This window comes from Oryzias melastigma, linkage group LG19 (assembly GCF_002922805.2).
Source record: "Oryzias melastigma strain HK-1 linkage group LG19, ASM292280v2, whole genome shotgun sequence".
In the NCBI taxonomy this organism is placed as follows: Eukaryota; Metazoa; Chordata; class Actinopteri; order Beloniformes; family Adrianichthyidae; genus Oryzias; species Oryzias melastigma.
The window spans coordinates 15,050,891-15,068,426 of NC_050530.1; the positions used below are offsets into that span (position 1 = coordinate 15,050,891).

The 17,536-nt window shown below is 37.5% G+C and overlaps 1 protein-coding gene and 1 long non-coding RNA gene across 6 annotated transcripts in view; one reads left to right on the forward strand and one right to left on the reverse strand.

Moving 5' to 3' along the window:
* Positions 1-17,536, forward strand: part of sdk2b (sidekick cell adhesion molecule 2b) — a 414,280-nt gene that overhangs the window by 187,941 nt on the left and 208,803 nt on the right. The window lies entirely within an intron of this gene.
* On the reverse strand, positions 6,017-17,326 carry LOC112154170. The gene is made up of 3 exons (XR_002920611.2): positions 17,284-17,326; positions 9,496-9,563; positions 6,017-7,328 (listed from the first exon to the last, which is right to left on the reverse strand). It is a non-coding gene; the product is annotated as an uncharacterized LOC112154170 (long non-coding RNA).

Sequence of the window (17,536 nt, forward strand, 5' to 3'; positions counted from 1 at the left end):
GTTGCATTATGGGACTTGAGTGTTTTACCGGCACCATGAGTGAGAGTGGTGTGTGTATGAGTGAGGGTCCTCACAGTGTCGGCTATTCCATGGTTCCGTGCTGTTAAATGAATGGTAGTCAAAATGTTGATTCCAAATGAATTGTATGCCCTGCGTGTACGGTTCTACCTCCAATCTCTTGGGTCGTACAACGGATGGGACACAAGTGATCTCTGGATCCAAACTTACCACCCATCAGCTTGGCTCTGCTCCCACCCAAGTCGCTACAATATATTTCCTGCCAACATTTTTTTATTATTTCAAACATTTTTGATAAAGCGCCACTGAGCCGCAAGGGAGTGCTTGAAGAGCCGCATGCGGCTCCGGAGCCGCAGGTTGCCGACCCCCGGGCTAGGCTATGGCTTTCAACTTTGTCAGTAACTTCAGAAAAAAAAAGCCCAACATCGCTAAACATTAGCCGCATTAGCATATTTGTGATAATACCCAACCTTGTTTAAAACACATTAAGAAATGTATTGATTTAGCTTGAACAACAGCTGTGTTAGTGTATTGACAATAACACCCAAACGTGTTTGCAACACATAAAAAGACAGACAGCTACCACTAAACAAACGTTGCTGTGACTATGCTTACTGACAATAGTGTCAGTAACATTTTAAAAAACCAAGACAAAATAACAATCAGACATTGCTAAACTAACCGTGTTAGCATGTTCACAAAAACCCCAACCAAACATTTTGACAGAGCGCCATGTCCCTCTCAAAATCGCTTTGACATCAGTAAGCACAACCAGAATGAATCCATACTTAAGGCGTACTGTCGTTTCACTTTAAAAAAAGGCTTTTAAGTGTTTCCTATAGTGCAGAAAATATGGTAATCTTCAGTTTAAAAGCTCCTTCTGAAGTATGTTTTTTTTCCTCATTATCCTTTCCCATCTTGATGTCATTCACCTCTCAGTCATTCACTCGACCCTAAAATATTCAATCTTTTATCTCACTGGCCAAAACATTTGGATCTAATCTGAACTTTTTTGGCAGAACGGTCAAAGAAATACCTGTAAATAAAGACTGTAAATCTGCATTATGAGCACTATTCTTGAAGAGAGAGAGGATCCTTATCAAACTGGGGTCACAAACTACATTTATATTTCCTGAGTCAGCTGCTCGGCTTGTTCATACATTAAAAACGTGTCTGGCAGGTGCTGAGCTGATTGAGGGAGTATGATAATTCCTGTAAAAGCATAGAACGTGTGACAGAATGACAGCTCAGCAGTCTGCCAACTCCAACATGGAAGAAACGACTGCAAGCAGGAGAGAAAAGTTCTGAAAGAAGAAAAGGAGAAGTCCACTATGAAAACTTATAATACTTGCAGAAAATGTAATTCCTCTTTGTGTTGATCGCAATATCCTTCTTTTTTTTTTTTTTTTAGCACATTCTTGTCTTTTTTGGGGGGTGACCTCTAATGACCTTGTTTGTCTTGATGACAATTTCAATTTGATGCCACATCTCCAAAAATGATGCCGTACATCTTCTAATTGTAAAGCTGTGGATAAAAAAATAAAAAATTAAAAAAAAAAAACATTTTCTACAGGTCAGTAGAATAATCACAAAGATTTAAACAAACATGACAATTGAAGGAAAGTAGATAGGAAAAAAAAGTTCCAAGTTATGATGTTCAGTGTGGTTCCTTGACAGTATATGAGAATTGGACCAAGTGAGTTTGACATCATCCATAGAAAATGTCTGACTTACAGTTGATGAAGTCAACTTAGTCACCATTTTTTCATGATATGAACGTTGCTATCCATGTTGGAACCAGAGATCCCCAGTAAGAGGTAACTGGTTCAAGTTGGTTTGTGTCAATGTTTCTATGGCAACCACTCTTGCCAATCAGAAGTGAGCTTGATCACTTGACAGCGGGCTTTGGAGAATCCGTCAATCAAGCGTTTCGAACGTTCAACCCCAGACCAGATATTTTCATTCAGGCATCTGATTGGTCGGTTAGTAACTTGACAGAGTTTCACTAAAGAAAAAATATCATGAGAAAAAAATTTGGATTAGCAAAAATGACTAATGGGATTGGCTATGGGATTGTGGCATCTTGGATACTTCCTATTTGGAACGCCATGGGGGAGGAGTCAAACAGTCCTGTTCTTATTTACAGTCAATGGTGGTAAACATCTAGATTTATTTGGAAATGTGTAACAAATTTCAAAGCGGTAAGGAATAAAGAAAACAAGATTCCTATTACAAAAAGACGTCTTTTCTTTATCTTCAAATGGCAAATTGTTAATTTAATTACCTCATGGATTAGAAATGTTTTAACCGTTTCAATTTTTATTTTTTTCCCCTCTAATTTGAACATAAATTTCCATTATTTATCTTTGGATTTTCTGCAGCTTCTGTAATTTCTGCAAGTGTTTTTGGTACGTTCTAGCCCATTTATTTCTCTCTTATTTATTTATTTATTTTTTACTAATAACTCACCCCGACAATAATTCAGTTTTATGCATAATCTCCAGTTAAGATAATGAACTGTTAAGTACAGATCTTTGCAGAAAATGTTCACCTGTGCCATCTCATTGCGTAGCTGCTGCCAACAGTGCATCCGATGTCATCAGTTTAGTCGCTGGCAGAGACAAGAACAAAACAGGCCAAAACATTCATGGCATTCTCTGCAGAGTTCTGACACACACGATCGCCCTTTCTTCCCTGCTCTGATATTTGTCATCAGCTCCTTGTAATATAGTAAAATGACTTTTTTCTTGTATAAATATGTATGCATGTCACTTATGATCCATATTGACCTTTGGAGGAATGGACTTAACCATATTTGATACTCAGCAAAAGACTATGACCTGTCCAGAGTAGGGCTGCCACGGTTAGTCGACTAATCGATGACTAAACGACGAATAAAATAGCCGGTGACTAATTTATTAGTCAATTAGTCGTTACTTTATATCATATGGAGTCAGAGTGTAATGAAGTTGAAAGTAATAATGGCATTATGGTAGCTTTTTTGGACAATTTGGACATTTATTAAGGTTTTCAAGGCTATTTTGTAGTTAGCTAATACTTCAGTTATATGGACGCCATTTTGGCTAATTTGGCATTTAACTAATATTTTATCTGGCTTTCAGCTTAGCTTTTTGGCATTTTATTTAGGTTTTCTTGGCTAATGTAGAAGTTTAGGTAATATTTCAGCTGCATGCTAGCAGTTTTTGGCTAATTTAGTTTTTTTTTCCAGTTTTTTAGGCTAACTTGGAATTTAGCTAATATTTAAGCAACATGCTAGCTATTTTGGTTAATTTGGGATTTTAGGCTAATTTTGCATTTAATTAATATTTTAGCTAGCTCTCAGCTTCAGCGTTTTCAGCTATCAGCTTCACAATTTTCAGCTATCAGCTTCAGTGATTTTAGCTATCAATTTCAGCACCTTCAGCTATACGCCCTAGCATCTTTAACGGCCAAATTCAGCTAACACTATTCACCCTAGCATTATCACAGGTGATGCTATATATATATATATATATATATATATATATATATATATATATATATATATAAATTTACGTATATTTTTTAGTTAGTTTAAAGCTAATGATGGTTAAGTTGTGTGGTTTACATCGACTTTGCGTGTGACCCGATTCGTCGACAAATCGGAAAAAATAATCAGTGATTAGTCGACTGTTAAAATAATGGTTTGTGGCAGCACTCATCCAGAGTGCATTTGCCCAATAATAGCTGGAATAGGCTCCAGCAACCCCGTGACCCCAGAAGGAATTCAGTTGAGAGGATGAAACACATTTTTAATTGTGAAAAGCTTTATTAACAATAAGAGCAACAACAACAAAAACAAGTTTTTGATCACTCAACTGCTTGGTTGCTTGCTTGGTTGTTGGCTGGTTGGTTGCTTGTTTGGTTGCTTACGTGGTTGGTTGCTTTTGTGGTTGGTTGGTTGATTGGTTGGTTGCTTATGTGGTTAGATGGTTGCATGGTTGCTTGATTGTTTCCTTCCTTGCTTGGTTGGTTACTTTTGTGGTTGGTTGGTTGGTTGATTGGTTGGTTGCTACCATGGTTGATTGGTTGGTTGCTTACTTGGTTGATGGTTGCTTGTTTGGTTGCTTGCTTTCATGGTTGCTTGATTGGCTGGTTGGTTGATCAGTTTGTTGGTTGATTGGGATAATTATTTCTATTGATGTGGTGATGCCACCGGTTGGTTTTACAGATTTAGTCACCTCCATTATCATCATTGTGTAACGACACCACAGAACAAACTGTGGGTTGGACAAGTCTCTGGCTGGGACATGAACCCACCTGGTGAAGGGACTTGACCTCTTTTATTTTTCTTTTTAAACCTGCCTCAAACACAAACTCAATTTGTCGCACTGTGTTTTTTATGTCAGACTCTTTGAGCCTAAAGAGGATGAAATTGCCATGACTGAGCGTGTGACCGGCCACGTCAATATTTTTGTGGAATAATATCTCTACAAGGATCAATATGTCTTTCATAATGTACAATCTAAGGGAGTTGGGAGTGACTCTCAGAGGGTAAAGACTCTGGAATGTGGAGAAAAGGCATAAAAAATCTATTTGACGACTAATGTGTAATCAAAAAAAAAAAATATATATATATATATATATATATATATATATATATATATATAAAGACTAATTTGAACCCAGTCTGAGAGTTTTGGTGCTGTCCCACTTCAGTAAATATAGAAAACACAAGTGACAGTGTAAACGGAACCCCATTTACAACATTCTGGGTTAGAAAAAAACCAAAAGTTTCTCCCTCACAAAAGTTTGAGTGGAGGTAATTTTACACTAAAGAAGAATGGAGTATAAGTTGCCAGTTCTGTCAGATCTCAGCAAGCAAATATGACATGTGCTCTGTCCTAATACAAGCAGTTCTATCACATTTGAAGGCCAATTATATCACATTTTGTGGGATAAAAGTCGAGCCATTTCAAAGATTTCTCTGAATGTGGTCTGTGTCATTTTCCATCACGGTGACATTTTCAAAGCTCTTTATCAAAGACCCAAAGTAAAAAGTTCACCTCTTGTTGTTTGAGATATAAAACACTCTGTAAAAGTAAGTATAGGACATAGGAAGAAATACATTTCCAAGTTGAACTTAGCAAACTGTCTCTGGGTGTATTTTGGTCTAAGGTCACACTTTTATAAAGCGGATCTAGGATCCAATCCCTGAATTGGAAAAAAGCCACCCTGAAGTGAACTGCAAAGTAGAAAACAGTCCCATCTTATTCTGTAAGATGTAGGAAAACATGAAGTTTCATTGACTGCTGCTTCTCAAATCATCACTTGTGGTGTTTGCTAAGAATAAGCAGGGTTAAGGGGGTGGCACAGTGGGGTACCTGTTGCTTCGCAGTTGGCCAACTCCCAATTGGAACCTCAGTTTTGGCTTTTTCACTGTATGCATCTCGTGTTTCTCAGTGTCAACATGGATTTTTGTCCCCGTGCTGGGAATACCTCTCACTTGTTGGCAGCTGGTATAGGCAGAAGCATGCAGTGGGGCAAAATACAATTATACAGGAAACCAGTGGAGGATAGAAGTTTCTTGAAGTAGAAGTAACAGGTTTTTGAAAAACAGAATTCTCACTTGTTTGTGCATGTTTATACATGTTTCTGCACCATTACACAGAAAAAAGTCTTTAAGAATCATAGATTCATGAATTTTGCTGGAGTGTATCACTGTTGAATTGGTGACTGACAAACACTTTTTTATCTCACTGTTGATACATATTAAGTCTGTGGAGATGAACTGGACATTGTTTTCTATCTTTGTATTTTTTGTAAGCCTGTTGATTTATCTTATTCTCTAAACTCAGTTTACCTTGGGGCCACTATAGACAGAGTCTGGCCGAGGCTGGGCCGTGTGGGGTTCCATTTGTGCCATAAAATGTTTTTACGTCCTCTGTCTCATTGGTCTGCGTTTTGGACTGGGAGTTAGCGCCATCCAAGTTATGCTAGCTTTAGCAGCATACGAGAGTTTTTTTTTTTTTTTTTTTTTATGTGTAGCATACAAAGTTTGGAATTAAAGGTATTGTGAATACGCAAATGCTTCTAACGTAGCTAACATGTTGCACCTAAGTTCTAGAGGTGCTGTGATTGCAGAAAAGCTTGACGGATTAATTTATCTCCAAGTCTTTTGTTGATTTGATTTGATTTATTAACACACATAAAAAGGACAAAAAATACAAGCATAATTGAAAAAAAAAAGTAAAATCATGTGATGGTGTGTTACAGAGACCCTTCTGGGCTTATTCAAGATGGTAACACACCTCTGTCAAAAAAAAAAAAATACAGTAAGTAAACAAAGAGAACTAAATTGAACAATTTAATACAAAAAAAACCAAATAATTCTGGCATAACAATTCCAAATCAAATTTATGTTATTAATATTTAGTTGGCAAACATTTATTATTAATATTATTTTATTTAAACAGAATCAAATCGCGCTTTTATACCTTGAGATCAAAATCCTCGTTAGGTTATTTTTATTGAATCTTGTTATCAAGAACTCATACTCATTTAATAGTTTGCTGCCATGGTAAATCAAAGAAAATGTAACTTGTGGCTTCCAATTTGTAGATAGACCATTCACTGATGATCTATAATCCAGTGTCTCCCATATTAAAGAAAATGTGGCAATCAGACTACTTGGTGAAATGTTTGCTTTGAAAGTAGTAATGTAGAAAATGTGAGACTAGTTTAGGAAAATAAACTAACAGGGCAAAACTCTCATCAATACTTTGAGTTTTCCATCATTTGCAGGATGTGCAAATTACTTTTACTCATAAATTGTGGTAAGGTCACTCATATGTATGAAAAAGGGAAATTAAAACCACTTTAAAAGAATATAAGCTTTGGGGTACATCAGCCATTTTAAAAAAGGGGAGAATCATTCCTTCCTTTTAATGCTGGGCTGTAAGTATAAAACTTACCATAAACATGGGGCAATATCGCTTTATTTATTTTCTTATGAGTGTGCGAGTCTGAGCAAGGCATCGTTTTTGAGGATTTGTCCCCTAACCGTATTTCATCAGATTAGGAAACTTAAAAAAAGGGGGGACTGAGGCTGGGACATATGGCTGCAACGGTCTCTCCATCTGCAGTGACTTAATAAGGCGAGAGTGGAGTAATCCTCTATTTTTCATCCGCTCTTCTTTGACAACCCCAACGGGATCTGAGGCAGCATCAGATTTCCGTCCCTTCTTTTATCTGATGTAATGGATTTGCAACAGCCACAACCTGGAACAAAAACTCCGACAGATCAGCTTTCTGGGGAGGGAGCGCTGAACCTGAAAGAGGTGCAGAAGTAAAAGGAAGAAGGTCATTAAAGGGTCAAAACGGATTACAGATAGCTGCGTAGAATGTCTAATTTGGAGTGTTTTGAACATTTCTAGGCGCTCCAGGTTCACAGAACTGTCAGCGTTGAAGAAAATATTGGGTTTTTAGGAGTTTGTCATAAGTCTTTAGAAGAAAGTGGACTGTAATTGTCTTTATCTGCCATGATGATCTGATGTCTAACACGTTTAGTTGGTGACAAGGCAGCAAACTGTGATGCAACAAATCAAAGCTCCAAGAGAAAAATCTAAATTTGGACCAAGGTAGTAAATGGACATGTTTGCTGAATAGCACAACAGGTGTTCAAAGGCAAATGATAACTAAAAAAATATTCAAAAGACATAAAAAATATAGAATACAGGGTGTTCTCCCTTATAAGTAGAACGTAATCTGCTTGACTAATCTTGCCAAATTTGCTAAATACTTTGCTTCAGTAATTCAAAGTTTTAAGTCTAAAAACAAGCAAAGAGTTTTTATATTTTTAAAGCTGGTACATTTATATGTGGTTTCCTTCAAATTAATCATTTTAGGAGCGACAACAGTCAAACTTTACTTGTTTGAACTCACCTTTCAAAATAAATTTGTCTTAAAAAACGTATTATAATGATAAAAAAAACAAATACATTTTCATAAGAGATATTTCTTAAGATAAGATCAATATATTCAAAATTTATTATATTTATTCAAGTGGTTGCATTTTACTAAAACATTACTTTTAAGTTAGTTTTGTCTTATATAAAGTGAAATGCAATTTGAAACTAGAAATTAATAATAAAAAACACTGCAGCAATAACTGCATTATTTCTATATGAAAGTAAAAACATAGTTCTGTATATACTGTATATTAGTGGCGTAGCTATAATGGTGTACAAGAGGGGGCATGAGGGGGGGTAAAAGGCTTTGGAATGGTGGCAAGTGAAAACCCAGAGGGGCCAGCATGAACACTACAGGGGCGTAGAAAAGAAATTGAGGGGCTCAAAATGGCATTAAAAATTCTTGCTTTTGTTTTCCTTGCAAGCCTTAAAAAAGTTTTTATAGATGTTTTTTTTCCATCTTTGTCAACAATTTCACTAATATTCACTCAAAAAGTTTGGGCCAAGTAGGGGCCCCCCTGTAGCTCCGCCCCTAATATATATATACACATTTTACAAAGAATAGGGGACCTTTACACATAGACATTTATTTATTCATATATATGTGTATATAGCAAATCTGCCAGGAAAAAAAAAAAGTTTTTAAACAACTTTTTCTAAAAAATAAAGTTGACAGACGGGTTTTACATCTGCTTTGTTTGTATTACAATCTTTAAACTCAGCACTCTGTGTATGTATTCATTTAAAAAAAAACGTATTGGTCTATTTGAAGCAAATAATTATCCAATTGACAGCAATGGTTGGACGTCCACTGCTGTCAGGCTTTTGTTGAGAGTAACACGTGCTTTGATGGTGAATTAGCCTCACCGCCTATTATCCTATTTCTCTAATAGCATGGTTACAGAGTTACAAAAAAAGGAATGTTCTTAGCTGAAATGGCTTTTTACTTGTTTTGTAAAGAATAGACAATAAGTTCAGACTGAATTTTTTTGTCCTTTTTTGTGAATCCCTCTTGTATTTTCCAATAAAGTTTATAGATTTATGTAAATCTAAGTAACTCCTTTTTTATCTAAATAACAGAGAGGAGCCACAAAAAGAAAGTAAGAAGAGATTAGGACATGAGAAAAGCTGGCACAGTCCAAAAGTGGCTACTTTTGTATGCAAGTTTCAAGCCAAAACTTTATTATATTCTGTATTCTTATTCAAAATAATGTCATATTGATGACCTTGGAGTCTGCATTTCACTATATTGCTATTTCTGCCTGAGCAAATGCCTATCATCCCATCTTTTGGCGAGGGATTTCAGATCCCTGTGTGGACTCTGAGTATCCCACTTTCTCCCTGTTCTCGTGCGCAGTTATTCGTTGGTGGGTTTTTGTCATTATTTATTATCACACTCCTGCTTTATCTGTGGTCTAATCCATTGAACCAGCTTCCCCCTGCCAGCTTCACCAGGCCTATGGCCAGCTACATAAACATTTTCCTGACAAGGACGGTCAACTGTTTACTGACGAAGCAAAAGTCTTACTGGCAGGAGCCACATGCGAATGCGGATATGGGTTTGTCCTTGTGTCTTCAGAGAGAGGCCGGGTCTTTCTGTGGAAAAAAGGAGAAAAAGACGATGCCAAAGACAGACTTTAATGTACAACCACTTTTGCGTTGGGTTTCTGCAAGTGTGTCTGCAAAGGTTCCTTTGTTGAATGTGCTTGTTCATTTCTGACCAGAAAGTCTAGAAACTGTATATACTTTATCTATAAACTTGTTTTTCTCTTCTCTACTTTTGTGATCCCAATGAATGCAATGGTGTTAACTCATTGTCCTTTTTTAATTTATATTCATGAAAAAGGAAGTGCCCTACGATGGACCAACAATCGGTTGACTATTTACTTGCTGGAATAGGCTCTAACATCCCTCCAACCTAATGCTATGTTCACATTGGGTTCGGAACTACTTCCAGTTAAAAGTCTAAGACCCAATCCGAATTCTTCTCTTCTTCCTAGCATTTAAAGGGGAAATTTAAGTGCAAGTCTGTCCAGTTAATGTATTTTTTTAAATCCCACCCTCCAAACGGAGGGGTATGAAGGCCTTCCCCGCATCGCGCTGAGAAGCCCTTTTTTTCATGAGGGTGCGCTCTGAACCACAGAAGTTTACATTTAAATGTAAGTAATGACTTCTTGTTGTAGAATGAAGCAGCAGTTTTTATGTATATTCAAGCGATGGAAGCTCCGTGCTAAAGCTAGCGGACTGGTGATTACTGGTGACGTCATCAAACGAAAGTGACACTTGAAATATGTGACACTATTTTTTCATGGCTCTCCATCTGGAGGGTAAATTAAGGAAAAGGGAGAAGGGAAGAATTCGGATTGGGCTTATGTCTCGGCTTTCACATCTTTATCCCCTATGTCTAAAAGTCTATACTTCTGCAGTGACTAGTCAAGTACTAGAGTTGGGTAGTGAGATACGAGTCATGGCAGTGCTAACCGTTTAAAAGTTTGTCATGGAGAACAAATTAATACTTGTGGTTTGTGCTCAGCCAGAAATCTATGACAGCAAGTCTTTCACATGTCAAAATTGAGTCTGGAGCGAGATTTATGAAATTTGCTCCACTTCGATATTGGCCTACACCAACTGTGAGTACATGTGCTAGCATCGGGTAGCGACAGTCCATATGCTAAAACCTCAATTAAGAATGTCTGAGTCACATGTCCTGTATGTACTTAGTATTACACTTGAGTTGGCATCTATGGAAGATGGATAAATGAGGCATACAGTGATGATAGCATAACTTGTAAATTAGCATAAATATTAGCAAAATCTAAAAATAATGTAACGTGGTGTGTCATGACTAGTAACAAGTACAGATGGGTACTAGATTGAAGGCTACTGAGTGTACCATAGAAACTGTGGTTGCAGACAAACGGCTTTGAAGGTAATACCTAGCATCTTGCTATGGTAAGTCAAAGCATTTCCCTCTTTTTGTCCTATTTTTTCTTCATATCGTTTGTGCTGTTTCTATTCTCAGACCTTTTAAACGTCTTCCTTTAAGTTCTTAGCGATTCCCTGCCACCCTGACGACAGCTAGCTGAGCCAATCAGCCTTTACACATGATTTTATTTCCTCTTCTTACACTCCAGAAACATTCTGCAAAGGTTGGAACGCAGTTCAAACAGTCACCTGGTGATGTCACAGCGTAATAGCTTTCTATTAACACGTTAACCGAGCTGTTCTGCGGCTACTGGTTTTTAATAACATTCTGGAAGTGCTCCTGTACTTGTGCTGTTGTACAGCTGTGCTGCCAACGTTGGATGGAAAGCACTATGTATTTGCAGAGTGAGCAAAAACACACTCTTAACCTGTTGTGCTCTGTGATTAAAAACTAGAGAAGAATGTCAAAGACCTCAAGATGACAGGAAATGTTTGCTTTTACACAGATATGAACCAAATCAAACTGTAAAAATTTAACGTTACTCAGTATTCATAGCCCTTTAACCAATTCTTATTGATTTTGCTCCTACTTGAGGGATTGATTCCATAACTATTGTTTACATGTACAAAAAACTATTACTATAACATAATATTACTTTTGCTCCGGTTAACTTTTTGTTATTCAACAGTTTAAACCTTTTATGACTCTGTTACCTTTTTTGAAGCTCCATTTATGCTCTGTTAAAGTCGCACTGATCATTTTGTATGAATGTTGTGTAGCATTCCCACAAAACTGATATATTTTTCTTCTTTACATTTTTTGGACGTCTGTAGATCTTCAACCCCTTCACCTATTCAGCTGTCAAAATATTTAGCTCTTTTAGCAGATGGATACTTGAACGTTTGAACTTCATGACTCCTCCATTTTTTTTAACAATTCAACCACTTTTAGATTTTGCTAATTTGGTGTCTACTGTGGATTTTTATATTAACTTATCATTTAACTAAACATTTGACTAAATTTTCATTTACGGAGGTTTTTCAGGGAAATTTGTTTTTTTTTTTTACCTAATATTTTAGCAACATGCTAGCTGTTTTGGCTAATTTGACATCTACTAAAGTTTTTTTTGTGGCTATTTTGAAGTTTATCTAATATTTTTGCTTCATGCTAACTTTTTGCCAATTTTAAATCAGTGGATTTTTTTTGGAGCTACTTTGGAGTTTAGCTAATATTATTGATATATGCTTGCTGTTTTGGCTATTTTGGCATTTTCTGAGATATTTTAGGCTATTTTTTATTTTAGCTAATAACTTAGAAATACTCTAGCGTTTTGGCTAATATGTCAGCTTTTTTATATATAATTTGATTTTTTAACTAATATTAAGCAAGCTAACAGCTTCAGCGTTTGTCAGCTCTCAGCTTTTTTCATCATTATTTTCTTCAGCGCTGGTCTTTAAGATTTTTCCTGACCTCTGGAGTTCAGTGTAAAGCCAAAAACTAGTTTAGATTGAACGAACTGCTTCATTTGCAGCCAAACAAGCAATTTCTTTCATTCAAGCCATGGGCAGCATCACTCAATTTAGTGGGCATGCAGAAGAAGCAAAGTCCAACAGTTTAAAAAATATATACAGTATATATGACTGTTCCCTCAAGCAGTACAGTATATGTCCTGCTTCAGTGCTGTTTTATTGTTCTTTTATTGCCTGTGATGTATTTGATAAAGTTTACCGCTGTGGTTACTTTAAAGACAAATGCTCCCTCAGCCTGTGGTAGCTTGCTGAGAAAAGCAAAGAGCAAACACAGTATCCATATGGCAGAGGCTAACTCCAAAATGACTTCCATCTTTTTTTTTTCTTCTCACAGAAGAAATTGTTCTTAGTTGAAAAAGTTGCTGACAATTGCTCGCAAATCGGTACAATCACACCAAGTGGATCTATATGGAGGCAATGCTTGTGTCAGTGGTCACTCAGGCCAGTCGTGCAGCTGCTCAGATCAAAAGCTTGACCCATGCTTTGTTGTGTTTACACACCCCTGTGCTAATATTTGGAGCCTTTCATCTGGCATGCATATACAGTACCGCCTGCATTTTAATTGGAAAGTTCTATGCCACTGCATGGTTTAAGTTAATCTGGGTATCACAAGAGCTTTAGAGGTGGACAAAAGTGACTGCAGCCAATTCTGTCCAGACTCTGTGAGCAGCATTTCATTCATGTGTCTCTTTGTTTTACTGTCTGCTTTAAGCAAAACACTTTTTAGTCCTCTTTACTCAAAAGGTTAGCAGATAATCCAAATGTGGAGCCTGTCGGCACCAACAGGTTATGTACGGATTAAATTCAACAGTTACATTATTTTACGCACTGAAGGGCATGCCAATAAATGCTCTATTTGTTAAATTTGTGTCATATATAAAGCGCACAGAGCTATTAGGCACATTAGACAAGACAAAAGAGTCAGAGATAAATCCAGTCAGTCAGACTTTATTAACTGCGTTCACAGTAACTCTAGAAGGTGTTTGTAACAAGCTTGACGTTACCGCCGTTAGCATATTCCCAATACTTGTAGCTCCCAAAAAACAGTTTGACACTGCTACTCGTTAGCCACATTAGTGTATTTGTAAAATCATCAAACCTTGTTTGCAGCACATTGAAAAAACAGACTGATAATGCTAAAACAAATGTTGTGGTGTGTATGCTAGCTCCCGACCTTGCTAGTGACACAAAAAACACACAGTACAAAACTGCTACATGTTAGCCACATTAGCGTATTTATAATAAAACCCAACCTTCTGTGCAACTTGTAAAAAAAATGTTACCGCTATCAAATCATGTAATGATGTAACACACATCACTGTGACTAAGCTAACTCCCAACCATGCTAGTGAATTGTAAGTAAAACCTGCTACACTTTAGCCACGTTACCGAATTTACAATGAAACTTGGAACTTGTAAAAATAACAGACTGACATTTTGACAGAGGACCATATATTTCTCAAAATCTATTCAGAATCAGTAGGAACAACCAGAATTAATCCAGATTTTAAGATGCACTTTCTATTTTTAGGGGAAAAAAAGTTTTTAAATGCGCCTTATAGGACCGAAAATACTGTAAATTGCTTCTAAACATACTATGTTCTGCTGCTGAAAATCATCTAAATTCTTGAAAGTGGTTTTGCAATTTATTTTCTTTGCAGTCTGATATATCTATGCTAAGAATGCTTGCTGATCATTTCAGAACAAGGTAGAATGTCAGGTATGAGCTGCTGTTCAACATGGAACGAGATTTTACTGCTGTTTTTATTTTCACTGTTACTTTTAAAGAACCTCCCCTGCATAGATAAAATTGTGTCTTTATTTTTTTTTTTTTTCACCTTAATAAATTGAACGAACTTGAGCTAACCATCCAAAGGCAAGTCTGAAGAAATGACCACAAGAGTCTCAATCTTTGGTAAGAAAAAGCACAAGCCCCTCCCATGGATGTATAGGATCCAGTCAAAGTCCCAAATACTCTGAGTCCCACCAGGCCCAGTCAGTCTACTCTGTATCATGGAACATTTTGACAGTTTGAGAAACTCCCACCAGGCTGTTATAGAAACTCCCACCAGTTATAGTCAATTCTTTGTATTCTCTGTGGTTAGACTGAATTCTCTAGACTGCTAGAATCTAACCTTTTTCCCGGCACTGACTGGTTTCATGTCAACCCAACAGCCACTTCTCCCGCTAAGCAGTTGAAAATCAGTTTGATTCATTGGCCCAATCCTAGCTCTTCTCTTCACCTTCATTTAGCCCTCCAAACGGAAAGTCATGAAAAAATTGTGTCTCATATTTCGGACGTTACTTTCGTTTGATGACATCACAGAGCTTCCAGCACTTTTATAACTTTAAAAAGGTCATACTACAACAATAACATGTCTTCTTCCTGTCAGAATCAGCCGATTCACGAAGAATTACGGTATGTCAATGAGGGTGTGTTACTTAGGTCCGCCTGTGACGTCTCCGTTGTTAAAGGGTTAAAGACTTAAACACTTATTAATAATTGGTATGTATTACTTAGTCGCAATACCCAGAATTCTAAATGGTGGTGCAGTGAATTTGTATTGCTTTGGAAACAGTTTTTCTACAGAACATAAGACTAACTAAAGTGGGCAAAGAACAGTTCTAGTTTCTTTCACGTGTTTGGCTGCTGGAGCTCTTAAACATTTATGTTTGTGCTCATGTGAGTTATATCTAAAATATCAAAATCAAGAAATGGATGAAACAGGAACGCTGAGAGCAACTTCTCATCAAGTCAAAAGAGAGAAGTGTGTTGAAACAAACCGCTTCTGTTTCGACACATCAAGAACATCGATTGCTTTTGTTCAGAGACCTCAGATATTTCACCATCTTCTATGGGCAGGCAGCCGAGCTCCACTCAGACGTGTACTATTACCTCAAACGCGCACAACTTCCCACATCGACACACAATGGGCTGTCCGGGCCGCGCACACACCGGCACAGCACACACAATTCTCTTGCGTGACTCACACCGCTGCCCCCTCATTCATCAATAGTGCCGGAAGAACTGGGCCAGGGGTCGGGGTGCCGCGGCAGCAGACAGCCGGTAGAGGTAGAGAAGGGATTTAGCAGCAGGCACCGTGCCCTGAAGAAACAACTCCTGCGTTTGTGCCTGCCCTCCAGAAGGATTAGCGCTCCATTCCATCACTTGCCAGGAATTGCGGCACTAGTGTGTGCTGTACTTTGATATGCCTGTCAGGCGACACCAAACCCACATCACACCCAGCCCGACGGCCCCGGCACTCCGATAAACCACGAGTGTCTGCTATGGACGAATAACAGGGAGGGTGCTAGCTTTACTCCTAATCTAATCTGCCCACATACACCAGATCCCCGCTGTGTGGGCATAGTGGCGAGTACGTCTTTGTTGGCTTTTATCGCATTAGATGGTTTTCAGGTATGGGGCCACCAGTCCAGCATGGGTGTGCGTCGCGTGTGCTTGTGTGAAACCATCTGGTAATGACTCCTCACTGACTGGGCCAGTTGGCATTGTGCGGCATTGCCATTTCCAAGTCCTTGTGTGGACTTTTTTTGCTCCGACACACTTGCTCTCACCGTCACACACAAACTAACCAGTGCAGACAGGCACAGCTGTGTCGGTTCTGTGTGAACCAATGCATGTTGCTGCTTGATCTATTTCTATTTAGGATTGCTGGTGAAAAAAATATCACAGTTTGAATAAAGTGTCATTCCTTTACAAAAAAAGCAGATGTATTAGAGCTTTTTGTTCCATGTTTTAAAAGCTCTGACATATTTTTTTTATCCCTTTTAACATTTTTCATCAAAGTCTGAGTGTTGTTTTTTATGTTAGTGAGATTCTTATGACTTTGACTTCATTTTTCTCCTTTGAGACGAAGCTCACGGCCAAGGAAGTGCTTCAATTATCAATCAGATCCTTTGATTAGGAGCTGAGAGAGAATAGAAAAAAAATATATGAAAAGTGCATCACAAGTCCCCAAGTTACAGCTAGCGTGTGTCATTATTCTTTCAGTTAGAGGTATAAGACAAGTAGCAAGTCCTTCAGATTAAAGGCTTTAGAAAAACACACAAAAAATGAAAGCATTTGTCCTTGTAGGACTAATTCTGAATTTTCAAAAACTATTGTCAAAAGATCCTAGATTTTATTAATGTAAGAATAACTTTCATATGCTCTTTACATCTTGATACACATTATATGAAACCCTTAAAGTCTTCAGCTCATGCTATCCCCCATCTCAAGCGACTTTCACACAGCCCCCGACAAAGTAAGTTTGGGCAACTTCCAATGAAAAGCCTATGTACATTTGTGGTTTTGGGCTTCCATGTTTAAAACTATCACGTTTACGCCAAGACAAGAAACTATTTTCGGTCTATACATACAAAATATGTGGCCATTGAACACAAGCTAAACAATGTCAAACTTTTACCAATCAGGGACTCTGATTTGATAGATTTTAACTCTCAAAAGTGCTTTCATGATCAAAATTAATCATGAAGAAGACATTAATAGTTGCCAGTTGTACCATGCTGTAACTATATGACACCAAGTCTTTCATATATTGGAATACAGCTGTTAAAGAAAAACCCTGGAGCAAGATTTGCACCACTTTGGCATTTTGCACAAAGCCAACTGTAGGTGGCAGACATGCATTAAAACAGTAGAAACAGAACAAGTCCCTCCATGATTGTCCAGTGTGAACACTAAGGGCTAAACTCATGGTCAAGAACCTTCGTTTAGCACATTCTTCATGAGGTTAGATTTGTTGCAAACGTTTTGTCTGTTCATAAAAAAACAAGAACAAAAATCATTCTACATGAAGAAGATGAGAAAAATTGGCAGAAGATTCTCAGAGTATAGTACCTGAAATTCTGATGACAGCTCCCACCATTTCATCGTGTTTACCTTGGTGCGGAATGAAACGTGTTATTTTTTGGATCTTTATTTTGTTTTGTTCTCCTGGCAAATATATCATGTACATGGTTGGCTGGTCCAAGCAGAGCACTGTTTGGATGACAGTGAAAGGCTGCTGAATGGTTGATTTAAATAAACACATTCTCACACCCAACTATCTATTTAGGGACTATTTATTCAGGTCCCATCCGTATCACTTTTT